This window comes from Anolis sagrei, chromosome 5 (genome assembly GCF_037176765.1).
Source record: "Anolis sagrei isolate rAnoSag1 chromosome 5, rAnoSag1.mat, whole genome shotgun sequence".
Classification (NCBI taxonomy): domain Eukaryota; kingdom Metazoa; phylum Chordata; class Lepidosauria; order Squamata; family Dactyloidae; genus Anolis; species Anolis sagrei.
This window is the reverse complement of record NC_090025.1, coordinates 101,227,208-101,243,519: the sequence shown is the minus strand read 5'-3', so window position 1 is coordinate 101,243,519 and position 16,312 is coordinate 101,227,208. Positions and strand designations below refer to the sequence as shown.

The window sequence follows — 16,312 nt, the reverse complement described above, 5'->3', positions numbered from 1 at the left end:
CAAGATAGATTCTGTAAGTTTGTTCTTAAGTTGAATTTGTATATACGTTGGAACAGGTGCATTTTTAAGTGTAACTCCAGCCAAACACACACACATAAGCTTTGGATAGCATAGAGAAGGGTCAACAACCCTGTGGTGTTTGTTTTGCTGTCTGTACCCCTGTTGAATTTCCATCTGTCAGGAGTACTTTGAATGTGATTTTCCTGCATGGCAGGGGGTTGGACTAGGTGGCCCATGTGGTCTCTTCCAACTCTATTATTCCCTTCCGAGGGGTAGATTTCCTGTTGTCTCATCCTGTTCTTAATTATGAGTCCTTTGTAAGTTGGATGTTTGTAACTCAGGGACTGCCTGTACTCTGGATGTGTACCCATGCAGTCCCTGAGGACTCCAGTCAGAGTATAGCTACAGCCTTCATTGGAATCAGAAACTCTTTGCAAACAGGGTTCCCAACTATGAAGAGGACTCTAACTAGAGATTCCTGTGTTTTTCAGGTGAAATGCAGTTAGACTCTCCATTCAGATATTTCCAAGCAATGTGAGGAGAAGGTCAGAGTGTGCGGAAGGTGTGGAGAACTTGGGAAAAGGTACAACTTTTGGGCCGAGAGGCCCAGAACCTCAAGCTCTAACTTGATGGCCTGGGTTGGCATAAAGCAACTTCCTATGCTTTGCATTAACGTACCATCAACATCATCAGTACCACCATCATCAGTCATGCAATTCTCCATATGTATTTGACTACAAAATACAAACATTTTTACCAGGTGATCTGCTATTTCTATAGACAAGGTCTCCTTCCAGCTCTCACCAGTTTCCAAAAAGCAAGGTGTATTTATGCTATCTTGTCTTCAAGATACAGCATATAGAGTAAAATAATAATACAAATATTCATAATTAATCTTCTTTACCCTGCTCAAATTTGTGGCTTTAGAAATACTGGAAAATTATGCAGATTATCTGCAATTCTGAAATCTGATATACCCATAAACTCAAATATAATGCACCATCAAATGCAATTTGTACCTCCATTTTGACTGTGAGCATTACCAAAAAAAAGGATTTGCTGTCAAATGTAATGCATAACATTGCTGGCCACAAAAAGGCTCATGGGAAGCTGCATGTCCATCAGGCCTTATATCAGCCATTTTGTGGCCACCGCTGCCTTGTCCTCCGCTGTCCCCTGATGGGATCTCTTGCCCAATAACAGCACAGATGGATTTAGGGGTGTTATTCTAACACACCACTGAATCTAATGAACACCTCAGTTTTAACAATGTAATTTAGCTAAAAAAAAAGTGACTCCAGTAAATATGGCACTCCAGAACTCTCCATGTGTTCGCTGAGAAAGCAGCATCTTTGCTTTCTGATGGTTCAAGGCACCCAACCTTTGTTTCAAGCACAGCCTTATTTAAAATAATGAATGAAAATCCCTTGTGGTATATATGAAACATAAATTTATTTTGAATTTTGAGTCCCATTTCCAGGATATCTCATGATGAACATATATGAAAATATAGGTATTCCAAAATCCAAAACAAAACACTTCTGGTCACAAGATTATCAGATAAGGGAGAATCAACCTGTACTCAGTTTGGCATTGCACCATGCACATCACCTGACAGCAAATAAATCTGAATTCAACCAGGACAACATTACTGTCCATAATCACAGGTGAAAATGCAGAGAACCCAGTGCACTTCTATGTATGGATATTTCAGATAAAAACCTCACTGTTGAACATTTAAAAGGAAGAAAGTATTTGTTACAAAGCAGATTTGATATAAATATTGGAACAATGCAGGTAAAGGAAAGCCATCCCAAATGAAATCACCACCTGGATACAGTTTTGACTAAAACAACCATCATGCCAAAATACAAACTAACACACATCCCTCCAGAATTCAAAGATAATGTAAAAAATAGATTTGCACTATTAAGTCTAACTGACCCCTAACCAGATTAACCTGATTAGAGCCAGGGAAATTGCCAAGGAAAAATGCAGAAAGACACTCGCATTGAGACATAATCCATTTATATCACTATTCATTCCATTTTTTAATGACTGATTGCATATCATTTTCAGATGGGATGCATACTGATGCAGACACCACAATTTAAAAGAGATATTGACAAGATGGAATGTGTCCAGAGAAAGGTAACTAAAATGATTAAAAGTGTGGAGACCATGCCCTTTGAGGAGCATCTTAAAGAGCTGGGTATGTTTAACCTGCAGAAGAGAAGGTTGAGAGGAGACATGATAGACATGTATTATTATTATTATTATTATTATTATTATTATTAGAAACACAACAAGATATTGATAACAATAACAATAACTAGTAATAATAATAATACATGGCTATCATGTCTCCTCTCAACCTTCTCTTCTGCAGGTTAAACATATCCAGCTCTTTAAGATGCTCCTCTAAGGGCATGGTCCCCAGACCTTTAATCATTTTAGATGCCCTCCTCTGGACACATTCCAGTTTGTCAATATCTCTTTTAAATTGTGGTGTCTGCATCAGTATGCATCCCATCTGAAAATGGGATGCTTATTATTATTATTATTATTATTATTATTATTGTATTATTATTATTCTTAATGCAATTCAGTGATGCAATTTGCTTTGTATCTTCAGTTAATTCTGAAGGACATTTATACTTCACTTTTTTAAGTGTGTAGAAAACTGTGCAATCTAAGCTTTAGAAACAGGTGTTTAGTTATTCAAAATGTACTCAATTTTGGGTTCCTCAAGGAAGACACAATTTTATGGTTCTAATGGGGGGGGGGGGTTGCCTTTCATACACATCTGGATGGCTGTATAATTATGCCTGATCAGCACTGGGAAACATACTGGATAATTAAATGTGCAAGAAATTACTTGCATGCCAAAAAATAACTGGCTCAGTATAAAATCGTAATCATAAACCTACAAATGGATTTGGTTTCTTTTCAGTATTTTTACTCAGTATTTTAACAGCTTAGGAAGAAAATTAAGTTTAATATTTTGGTTCTGATGCTTTAATGCTAGCTATAATGACATAAAAAAACCCCCCAAAGTTATGGGAAAAAGATGCAGTTCCAATCACAAACTAAGAGCCCAGTATGTGAGTTACACTGATTAGATTAGATTTCTCATTTGTAAACTTTCTCCTAATATTTGAAACAATTCTCAGGACAATGTACAAGCAAACTTAATGAACTAGTTAGAGATTATTGTGAATTAAAACGTATTTTATATACTCAAGTATAAGCCTAGCTTTTCAACCCTTGTTTTAGGCTGAAAAAGTCTCCCTCGGCTTATACTCGAGTCAAAGTTATTTATTATTTTACTCTCTCATTATTGTTGTTGTTATTACATTTATTATTTTACTCTTATTATTATAGTTATCATTTTACTTTATTATTATTACATTATTTTATTTTATAAGTGTTATTAAATTTATTATTTTACTCTATGATTGTTATTATTGCATTTATTATTTCACTCTGTTATTATTATTATTCCATTTATTATTTTACTGTCTTTATTATTCTTGGAAGGATACGTAAGCACATTTACATTGAAGAAGGTTAGGGCAGTCTTATCTTAAATTACAATTCTATGCAAATATTCAAAAACATTTAACCTACTGATGCCTCAATTAATGTAATGTATTTATTTTCATTTTGAAATGAACCAGTAGCTTCTGAATTTCTCACCCTCGGCTTATACTTGAGTCAATCCGTTTTCCCAGTTTTTGTGGTAAAATTATGTGACTCGGCTTATATTCGGGTCGGCTTATACTCGAGTATATACGGTATTTATCCAAGTCAGAAAAGGATTTATCCAAGTCAGAATCCATCTGGATTTTTATTTCCTATTAGTTACATTCTTTGCCAACCCAGAATCACTGTTTCTCTCTCTCTCTCGCTGATTCCTCTTCTGTGCTTGTGACACATTATAATAGAGAACTCGCCAGAGCAACTGAATCTTTTTTCTAATTTTGAACAATTTGAAGAATTTTGAGGGAAACCAAAAGTTGTTTTAATAAAGCTAGTGGTTTCCCCCCCCAGAATCCATACTTTAGGTTATCAAGAGATTCAACCTAAAATAAACTAAGACGTTATATTTGGAAATATCTAACTAAGGAATTGGGAATGAGTTCAAAGAAGTGGTGTTGGCAAGAGCAGTGAAATTTCTCCAGAAGTTATTAACATGTTTATCAAATCTGTTACATGTGGAATTGATGTGGAGGTTTTTCTGTAGAGGGGGATCTGAACAGGTAAATTTCAAATTTATTCAAGCTTTCTCCCCAATCCAATTTAATGTTTCCCTTGCCTCTCATTCTTACTGTGCATACCTAATCATTCATCCACTTCAATGTGCTGGTAGGCTCCATGCTCCACCCCACTCTTGGCTAAGGCCATTGTTCCCCATGCATTCATGAGCATTTCTGTCCTGCAGATTCATGGAGCAGAACAAGCTGCCACTTCACACACACATACAGCAATTCAGGACTCCCTGGGCTGGGGGAGAAATTAACATATTCAGCAGTATTATGGCATGCTAATATGCTCAGTATGCAACGATATAGCCTGTACTATCCCCATATTGAAGAAGGTGGAAGTGAGGGTGTTGGTTCTGAGAGACTGCAGCATGCCTAGAAACTTAGGTTTTATTTACACTGACCATTTAGGTTGGTATGAGTGAGGGTTATTCTGCGAATGGCTACAAAATGCACACAAACTGATCTGTTTCAACCTGGGAAAAGCCTGTCAATGTGATTCCACCCCAGGTTAAAAAAACACAAGGGGCAGCATTTATCCTACATCAGAATTCTGGCTGTTCCCTGTGTTCTGGATATGTAAACACCTACTGCTGGTTCCTACATGATACCAACTGTGGGTGTTTCAAACAGCCATCTCAGATTCCCTGGGCCTTACTAATAATATAATATATTGTATATACTTATAATATTTATAATATTATAATGTAATACAATACTACTACTACTACTACTGCTAATAATAATAATAATAATACAATATTATAATTATATATTTTATTTTACTCATAATAGTACAATATAATGGTGTACTACAATATAGTAATATATAATACTGATATTGTACTATGCTAATAATTTAATATATTGTATGTATATATATCTTATAAGCCGCTCTGAGTCCCCTTTGGGGTGATAAGGGTGCTATATAAATGTCGTAAATAAATAAATAGGGTGCTGTTCACTCCCACTTCTTCCTCCCGGTTGCTGCTAGCTACAGCAGCAACAGGGGGCCAACCTTGTGGTCGGCAATCCCTCTGCCTGCTTCCATGCTATGAGACTGGCAAAGGACAAGAAGGGAGATGTGGGCCTTCGCATCTTGCTTCTCCCAAGCTCTTTTACCAGTTGCATTGCAGAAAATCAAGAAAAAAGGCAATCAACAAGAAGGTGGATTCCACTGTCATTGCTCAACTGGCAGCAATATGGGCAGAGAAAGGGTGAAAATATGGGCCCTGCCTAGCGGCGCCTACTTGACTTCTGGGTGGCAGGACAGTCGGGACACCTTTCCACTGCCAAGGCAGCTCAGAGTGCCCTTGTCAGGCCACAATGTAGGCCAGGAGCAGTGTTTTGCGAGCCAGTTGTGCCCTACATTATGTGGCAGTGTAGAACCATCCTCAGATTCTTGAAAAGATCCCGAGGTTTCCTGGTTCTTTCCTATGCTTTCTGGCTGCAACATTACATCAGCAATCAAAGATCTCGAATACACTTGAGGCAGTACTTCCTTTTCTAGTCTTAGGAGCCCCAAGGGCAAGGGTTTATTCATACAATTTGACCCTCAGTACAGTTCCTCATCTCAATACGATTTGCTTTGAATTTGATTTTCTTGCTTCTTGGCAGGGGGTTGGACCGGATGGCCCACGAGGTCTCTTCCAACTCAGTGATTCTATGATTCAATGTCAGTTCCACCCTACTGATTTTATTCTTCGGTCACTTTCTCCCAATTTTAGACACAGGCCCAGGCAAAGTTCTTTTACATCCTTTCTCCTCGTTCAATATAAATTGCAAGATGTCTTGGGTGAGAAGGGCGGCACATAAATGCCATAAATAAATAAATAAATAAATAATGTCTGTGCCAATTTATCTTGTGTACCTCAGCTTTTCACTCTGTCGTGCAAATCCAGACACAAGCTGATGACAGTGGCTATGTGGGACAACAAAAGGAAACTTGCCCAGTCTTGCGCTTATCTCTTATCTGAAATCCTTGTAAAGATCCCCCTGTGCTCCTAGCAATTTGACAGGTGGCAGAGGAGACTATCAGGAAAACGTGTCTTTTCAGTCTATGGAATACAGTTTCCTATGAAATTTCCTGGTGCTCACATCTTTCCAATACTGAGGAAAGTCTTTTTTTCCAAGCTCTAATTTTTTGTTATTTTATTTTATTTGAATGCCGTTTTAAATTTCTTTTAACGTATCTGTTATTTTATGGTGGTTTCACTCTTTCCTTTAAGCTGTCCCAATAATGTATTACAAGAAGGAAATATACAATGAAACAATTAATGATTAACAAGGGGAAAAAAATCTCTTCTCTTAAAATGAACTCCTAACCCAATCCCTATAGTAATCATATTGGATCAGAAGTCATTTAGGAATTGCCAACAAAGGTTTGTCTTGTATAAACCATTTATATACCATATTTTATTTTGTGGATAGGAGATACTGACAGTCAGAGTTACACTTTTGGAAGGCCCTTACTGCACACACAGTACAATTATGAAGTAGCAACAAAAATATGGTTGGGGGTCACCACAACATGAGGAACTGTATTTAAGGGTCACAGCATTAGAAAGGTTGAGAGCCACTGCTGTAATGCATAACTAAGCTTTAGCCTTGCCTTCCCCATGACAGCCAGTTTGGTATAATGATTTGAGAAATTGGACTATGATTCTGGAAACCAGTGTCTAATTCCCTGCTGGGCCATGGAATCCTTCTGGGTGGTCAGCCTTAAGAGGAAGGCAAACACAACCCCCTTCTGAAAAAATCATGCTAAGAAAATTCAGTGAAAGGATCTGCTTATAGTTAACATAAGTTAGAAACAACTTGTAGGTACATGAGAATAACTAGTTTTTCCAAACTACCTTCCGGAAGTGTTTTCACTGAAGCTTATGGCTGTTGAAGTTCAACAAATCTGGCAGGACAGCAGATTGGAAAAGGGGACTAGAAACTAATGAAAGCCCACAATTCTTCCAGAAAAACAAAGGTTCTATAACTATAAACTCTAACCATATTCAGATCAATTCAGTTGTCATAGCAATTAGACTATGTGACCTAGAAGTTTCAGTTACAAAGATGGAACAGATTGTCCCAAACGAAACATTTTCAATTAAACAAAGTACTGTCTTTTGAGAAAATGTGGAAGCTAAAACAATTTGAAAAATAGTTTTAGAGAGAGTTAACAGTGTGCTTTGCAGGTCGCTACTGTAATGACAGATAAAAGTTGTAAAATCTTACACAGAACCTGCATATCAGAATTTGGAAAAGTTACCTTTTGAGTTACATCCCAGAATCTCTCAGTCGCCATGTTGTTACAATTTGTAAGAGTGAATTCTCCAAATTCTAGTCTTGTCTTAGCCAATTTGGAAGTTGTGAAGGAGTTGGCATCCTCATTGGCGATCTAAATGATATGGAAAAGAGGTAAAAAAAAAACTTTAAAAAGATTTGTACACCCAAATGAGAAGAAAACAATTGGAAACAATCTCACTTATTTCTGTCTAATTTAAATCGTCACAACTATAATGGCTACACGGGGTATATTTATCCTTATTTTATACTTAGCATAACTAGAAATAGTGATGTCGAGTGACTTGCCAAAGGTCATACAGGAAAGTGGGAATAATGCTGGGAATAGAAGTCTCATTTCCTGCCTTCTGGAACCGAGGCCACAAGGCCCACCTTCCTGTTGAGGGCACTGAGGAGGAGAGACACGTGTTTTTTGTGCCACTACTTAAACGTGAAACTTTTTTTTAGTTAATTCATTTCAAAATGCAGTTTGGCTTGAGATTGGAAATAGGTAAGGTTTCACAAAAATAAGATACTCTGAAAATTTAGAAATATTGGACCAAAATTTCAGTGTGGGTGGAATTATGCATTGGAATACAAGTTTGCTAATATTGATCATTCCTGCTAAGGCTGCACCTTTTAGTTTCATTATAATGTAACAGTATACAATGATGCAGATATAAATAAACACAGTGTTGCCGAGTTTCACAGGGAAGAATAAATAGATCACGGTTTATGAAAGTGGGGAAAGATCTACCCTAGACACTCTTGCTAAGTGCACTGTCAATATACCATCTGTTACTTTTCTGGCATAATGACAAGCAACTACAGTGACCAAGAGAGGCCAGGACAATCTGTGACCCACTGAGGCAAGCAGGCATGACAGCAAGAGGAAACCTGCTGAGCCACCAGAAACATTACAGGTAAGTTTTGTATAGCTTAATAGGTGGTATTGTATGCAGGCCTAGGGTAAAATGAACATTGTCCGTATGGGAAATCTTGCTTCAAAACACTCACCAGTGGCACCTACTTGAAAGTAAGATACAAAAACCCTTAAGTAGAAGAAGACAGAACAGGAAAAATAATTCACCCAAGCCTTTCTTTTATGAATCCTAAAATGTAATAGTCAATGGGGAGTTGTGAAAATTTTCTGTTTTTGAGCAATGGGAAAAATGTTTCAAGGGATACTTCAAAATATCCTTTCGCCTTATCCTTTCCCCCCAAAAGCTTTGTAATAACTGTGCAGTAATCTTGCAAGACAATTACCGTATATACTCGGGTATAAGCCGACCCAAATATAAGCCGAGGCACCTAATTTTATCACAAAAAAACTGGGAAAACATATTGACTCTAGTATAAGCCAAGGGTGGGAAATGCATCCACTATGGGTCAATTTCAAAATAAAAATAAATACCAATAAAATTACATTAATTGAGGCATCAATAGGCTAAATGTTTCTGAATATTTACATAAAACTGTAATTTAAGATAAGACTGTCCAACTCTTATTAAACCATTATTCTAACCTCCTTCAATGTAAATGTACTTATTATTAAAATAATAAATATAATAAAAGTAATAGAGTAAAATAATGAAAATGCAATAAAAACAGTAATAATAGAATAAAATAATAAATGTAGTAGTAATAGGGTAAAATACTGTAAATAATAATAATAAATAGATTAAAATAATAAATGTAATAATAATAAGAGGGTAAAATATTGTAACTGTAATAATAATAATAGAGCAAAATAATGTAAATATAATAATAATAGAGTAAAATAATAAATAAATGTAATAAAATAATACTAATAACAGAGTAAAAGAATAAATAACCTTGACTCAAGTATAAGCCGGGGAACTTTTTCAGCCTAAAAAGGGGGCTGAAAAACTAGGTTTATACTTGGGTATATACAGCATATTAGGCAATTACAAAGCCTGTGGACACATACAACACTAATATCTTAAAATAGCCCTATCTTCTGCTGCATGTGAAAAAAAAGGGCTTTAGCTGAAAACACATTCATCAAGAAAACAAACTTAATCTGTACAAGTTCCCCGAAATCCATGGGAGATTCAGTTAATCATATTGCTTCATTTCCCATTGTCATCTGCACCCAGACAACTGTTAGCTGAATCCTTTTAAAGACAAAATTTAACAAGCTTCCGGAATGTCTTAACGAAATAGAAAAATAAATATAGAAGACAACCCAAAATGAGATAAAGGCCACAGCTCTTCTTTTATTTGTGTACTTTCTGCTCTTTGTAGAAAAAATGTATACATGATTCATGCTAATCAATTAAAATTCTTTGCCAAACAATCCAAATCTGTGCAAGAATTGTAATGAAATTAAATACAGGACTGAAGTATACAGTGGGGTCTTGGTATCCCCTGGAGTTTGGTTCCTGGACTCCCTGTGGACACAAAAAAACCCTGGATGTTCAAGTCCCATACTGAAATGTCCAAATCAAGGAATGTTTTTTGGATTTTGAGAAAAAAATTGAATCTATGGATGGTTGAATACATGGGTGCAAAATCTATGGATATAAAGAGCTGACTGTACTCCTTAATGCTAAATCTGAGGTCCCCAAGCTGCATTATATGTATCTACACTGCATATAATGCAGTTTGAATTACGTTATATGGTCAGTGAAGACTCCTATAATACAGATTGAACTACACACTGAACTGGATTATATGGTTATACATATAATCCAGTTCAATTCAGTGAATATGCATTCTGAAACTGCATTAGTGGCTGTGTCTTCTCTATCCACCAGAAATTTCAATTAGCATCAATTTTTCAGTATACCGTTGCAACTATAAGGACTAGAAACTTACTTATGAAAAATGAAATCTGTTTTAAATAATAAACATTGTAGGTATTACGAAACTATGTTCTGCATCTTGCAATGCGTGGAACTGTGATACAGAGATAGCTTGTGTACCTTTAGTCTATTTGGACATATAGATGCACACAATGTGTACTTTTATATAACTTATCTACCATATTAAAATAACTTTCATATTCTATTCACTTGTTTTCACATTCTCAAAATATTGGTTTTGCAAAAGAAACTTGATTTTTTATTTTATTTTTTGCAGAATCTGGGGGCATTCATGGAAGGAAAAACAGAGTTTAGTACAGCTAGAAAAAGAATATCACTCTTAATATTACTAATCTGCAGCATCTGCCACTGCCAATTCAGTAAAGAGCTGCTTTTATTAGCACCAGCCCACACCAATGCCAGAGGACAAGCAATAGGGAGCATAATAATTGGATTATTATGAAGCTTTAGTTACAGAGAGAGCCCAACTTTCTCTTCTTAAAGAAAACACAAACTAGAATCTCAAACAGGCATTTTAAGATGCTACTTCATACATACATACATACATACATACATACATACATACATGTAGACACACACAAACATACAGTAGACCTTCAGATAATTGGCACCCATGGGGATTGATAGATGGTGGATAAATTTAATGTCTAGTTGCTTGAAAATTACTATTAAAAATAGGCCTTATACCCCATACTACTCCATACCATAAACTTTGTATTAATTTGATATTGATATTGAAATAATTAAAAACAAATAAGACAAATAAAAAGTTAACATAACACAGTTTTATTGTATTATAAAAACTGCTTTTTTCATTTAAAGTGAATGAATTTTGGTCAGTTGCTTGAGAGTTCCAGCTGTTTGGGTTCCATTTAACAGAGAGTTTACTGTATTTATGGTATGACTCGGAGTAGATGGATGGATATTATGCAACATATATAAAAATATTTTATTTCATGATTCACATATGCAATGAGAAGAGCTACATCTTAGAATGGACATTCTCAAATCTCACACTACATTAAAGTCTCCTATGCTGTCTCATAGAAGCAAAGACCACCAGCATTGAAGCGATAGTCCTCCACCATCAACTCCGCTGGACTGGCCACATTGTCCGGATGCCCAACCGCTGTCTCACAAAGCAGTTGTTCTATTCCGAACTCAAGAACGGAAAACGGAATGTTGGAGGGCAGGAAAAGAGATTCAAAGATGGGCTCAAAGCCAACCTTTAAGACTCTGGCATAGACACCGACAACTGGGAAGCCCTGGCCCTGGAGCGCTCCAGTTGGAGGTCAGCTGTGACCAGCAGTGCTGTAGAATTTTAAGAGGCACGAATGGAGGGCGAAAGAGAGAAACGTGCCAAGAGGAAGGCGCGTCAAGCCAACCCCAACCGGGACCGCCTTCCACCTGGAAACCAATGTCCTCACTGCAGGAGAAGATGCAGATCAAGAATAGGGCTCCACAGTCACCTATGGACCCACCGCACACTGCACACTAACCCTGGAGGATCATCCTACTCAGACAATGAGGGATTGCCTAAGTAAGCAAGTAAGCTGTCTCATAGAGTTCATTTACACTTAGGTCGGTGTGTATTTGTATCAGCCTCATAGCTGTATGGGGATGATTCAGCTTAACCTGGGGCATGGCTATCTTAAGATTTTCCCTGAATTAGGGAAGTGAAGATTCTGGGCCATTTCATTGTTCCCTGTTACAACAAAACTTTATTACGGTCACTGACCAGCACAAAGTGGGGCACAAGCGCCCTGGGAAGGGGAATCAGGTGACGCAGTTATTAAAAAAGATTAGAAAACAAGTTAATGTAACACGTATGGAACTGACAGGGGGGGGGGAGGACTGATAGGAGGGGTCAAAGCATTAAAGGGGATGGGAGGGGCACATTACAAGCCTAGTAGCCTTGTCCCTTGTTGCCCCACAGCTGCAACACACCACGTACAAGTCTTGGGCTTTCTGGCTGATGTCAGCCAAAGAATCCAAACAGCAACAGAGGAGTTTGGAAGCAGTGTAGACCAAGGTAGGTCGGTTGTCATGGCTGGGAACCCACAGGCGGCTGCTCAGCGGTTCCAAACTGTGTTTTGTGTGGCTGGGCAGTTGGGACTTCCCTGTCACCTCCTAAACAGTTCAGGGAGTCTCTGTCTGGCCATCATTAAGGGCCAATCTGGTATCCCAGACACAAGATCAGGCCCACATTATTGGTCAGTGTAGAAGGGCCCCTAGCCACAAACTCCATGCTTTTCAGTAAAGTACGTTCGCTTATTCAGTTGTCAGTATGATGGGCAGAAAATTCAGGTGACTACATATGCCAATAAGAACCATCCTGAGTAATTCTCAAGCCAACATATCGAAGTTTCTATAGAAACCCATTACACTTACGTCCATGCTGGGTAATATAACACTTCCATCTATGATTATTAATCCATGCTGTGGTACTTGTTACTTCATTCCATAATGGACAATGCAATTCAATATGCTAGAACACAAGTAAAGTGACCAAGTGCAAAAGTCCTTCAACAGTATGGATGGAAGTCAAGGTACAGCGTGCATGTGTGTGTGGGATAAGGGTTAACTTTGTGTGGGATGTGGGCAAGAGAGATGTCTTACATGTTGTGTTATGTGTATAGTGTGTATTTATCATGCTTGTACATTTTAAATTAAAAAAATAATTTAAAAAAACCCCAAAAACAGGAGTATAGAAAAGGAAAATGTATGAGGAAAATGTATGAGGAAAATGTATAAGGCAGAGGAACGAGAGGCCAAATTGCCAATATCCACTGGATAATGGGGAAAGGCAGGAGGTTTCATAAAAACATCTATTTCTATTTTATTGACTATTCTAAAGCCTTTGACTGTATGAATCATAATAAATTGTGGCAAGTTCTTGGTGGTATGGGCATACCAAATCACTTTGTCTCTCTCCTGAGGAATCTGTATAAGGACCAAGTAGCAACAGTAAGAAGTGATCATTGAACAACAGACTAGTTCAAGATTGGGAAAAGTGTACGGCAGGGTTGTATACTCTCAGCCAACCTATTCAACTTGTATGCAGAACACATCATGCGATGTGCAGGGCTTGACAAATGCAAGGCTGGGGTAAAAATTGCTGGAAGAAACATTAACAACCTTAGATATGCAGATGATACCACTTTGATGGCTTAAAGTGAGGAGGAGCTGAGGAGCCTTCTAATGAAGGTGAAAGAAGAAAGCGCAAAAGCTGAGTTGCAGCTAAACATTAAAAAACCCCAAGATTATGGCAACAGGAATGATTGACAACTGGGAAATATAGGGAGAAAACATGGAGGCAGTGACAGGCTTTGTATTTCTAGATGCAAAGATTACTGCAGATGCAGAGAGCAGCCAGGAAATCAGGAGACGCTTCCTTCTTGGGAGGAGAGCAATGTCCAATCTCAATAAAATAGTGAAGAGTAGAGACATCACACTGGCAACGAAGATCTGCATAGTTAACGCAATGGTATTCCCCATAGTCACCTACGGATGTGAGAGCTGGACCTTAGGGAAGGCTGAGCGAAGGAAGATAGATGATTTTGAACTGTGGTGTTGGAGGAAAGTTCTGAGAGTGCTTTTGACTGCGAGAAGATCCAACCAGTCCATACTTCAGGAACGAAAGCCCAACTGCTCATTGGAGGGAAGGATAGTAGAGGCAAAGATGAAATACTTTGGCCACATCATGAGAAGACAGGAAAGCTTGGAGAAGGCAGTGATGCTGGGGAAAATGGAAGGCAAAAAGGAAGAGGGGCCAACCAAGGGCAAGATGGATGGATGGCATTCTTGAAGTGACTGGATTGACCTTGAAGGAGCTGGGGGTGGTGACGGCCGACAGGGAGCTCTGGCGTGGGCTGGTCCATGAGGTCACAAAGAGTCGGAAACAACTGAACGAATGAACAACAACAATGAGGTATAACCATTTGAAAAAAGGATTAAAGGTGCAGGATGTTTTATCTTTTTTGTATCTGGCCAAACTACCATAGATACAAGGATTATTTCATGATTTGGGAGATTCATGGTCACAGTTGTGTACATTCTTCTTTCTGACAATAAAGTATGACTTACAAGACTACTAGCAGCTACTACGGACTACGATTACTACTAACTAAATCAGAATCATCTATCGTTCAACATGTCTATATGTTTTTTCAATGGTATTTTAAATTGTGTATTATGGTTTTGACACTTGGTGCCATGTGTAAGCCGTCCCAAATCCCTTCAGGGAGATGGTAGCAGGATACAAGAATAAAGCTGTTGTTGTTGCTGTTGTTGTTGTTGTTATTATTATTATTATTATTATTATTATTATTATTATTATTTATTCCATAGTATTCTCGCATGGTTATGAAAACCAATCAGTGAAAAAAGCTGACAGGAAATGAATTAACCTGTTTGACAAATAAGCACTGTTATTAGAAGCAAAGATAACTAAAATGATGACATATCATAAAATAACGTGACTTCTTGGAAAAGATAATGATGCATGGTAAAGTATAAAAAAAAGTGAGTGAATAAAACTACATGACACGAGGAAGCCACCTTGAATTTGGTGACTTGGCCTCTTAGAGGTGTCTTATTCATAGGAGTGCTATACATTGATAGAAAAGAACAACAAAATCCCATTTTAGCTGATTCATGCTGAAGAAAAATGAAACAAAGTGAAACTAGGTTTGAAATAAGAATAGTGCAACAGCACAGGAACAGATCCAATACCCAACTTTATGTAACAGAATTAGAGCCAGAAATATTTTGATCTTGAGACTTGAATATAAACATATATGACTTCACACTAAAATTATAATAATCACAAAGACTTATTTCCTGCAGTAGATTAATGCTTGCCACATTGGTAAAGATGAAGGAAAATGCATATTTGATCAGAAGTGCAACAGTTCTTTATTTCCTGTACCGAAATGAATGGAAACAGGATGAATGGAAATAGGGTGAGGTAGGGTCTGAGTGAGGATTTGTGGTTAATAGTTTTCTGTCCTTAGTGATCACATTTGTATAATTTACCTGGTTTCACTAAAGCAAATGGTCCTGCAACAAAATTACCATATAAAGTACATTTCAAGTTTCAGTTTATCAGGACTCTTTCTCAAAATGAATGCAAAGAGGGAGAAACTGAAAGATGACACACTGACCACAACACTGACTCACTGTGGCTCACTCTTATTTATATGAGTACAGTTATCCCTCCACATTTGCAGAATAAGTATGTGTGGACATTTTTCTTTGCAGATTGCTGTATTTGCCGTCACCACTGTTGCCCTACACATGATAAAAAAGTTATCTCTAGATATCTGTAGATCCTCTATGGTCTACTTCTTACAGACGCTGACGACTGAATTATGCTGGAGGACCTACAAACGTCCATAGCAGGGGTCCTCAAACTAAGGCCCGAGGGCCAGATACGGCCCTCCAAGGTCATTTACCTGGCCCTTGCTCAGGGCCAACCTAAGTCTGAAACGATGTGAAAGCACATAACAACAATCTTATCTCATCAGCCAAAAGCAGGCCCACACTTCCCAATAAAATACTAAGTTTATATTTCTTAAAACTGTTCTTCATTTTAATTACTGTATTGTTTTTAAGTGTTTTTTGCACTACAAATAAGATAGAGAAAATGAGAAAGTGTAGTCCAAAACAACTTGGCCAGGCCCTAGAAAGCCTAAAATGCAGTTCAAATGAAGGAATAAAGGGAATTTTAAAGACTGTGGTTACAACGCAGTCTGCTATTGCTCCATTTTAAGTGCAATGAGACAAGCTGCCCACAACACAAATCAAATCCAGCAAATCCAAGAAGGAAGAATTTGGTCTTCCTTCTTGAACTTTATGAGGCAGCTACAATGCTTGGCTTTGCCTGGAGCTAACAGATTTAGGGAAGCAACTTGGATTTGA

At 37.6% G+C, this 16,312-nt stretch overlaps 1 long non-coding RNA gene across 1 annotated transcript in view; it reads right to left on the bottom strand.

Moving 5' to 3' along the window:
* The window catches only part of LOC137097084 (uncharacterized), a 70,556-nt gene that overhangs the window by 29,971 nt on the left and 24,273 nt on the right, over positions 1-16,312 (bottom strand). The window contains exon 2 of the long non-coding RNA XR_010909962.1: positions 7,528-7,656. This is a non-coding gene — a long non-coding RNA (uncharacterized lncRNA). The remainder of the gene's footprint in view (positions 1-7,527; positions 7,657-16,312) is intronic.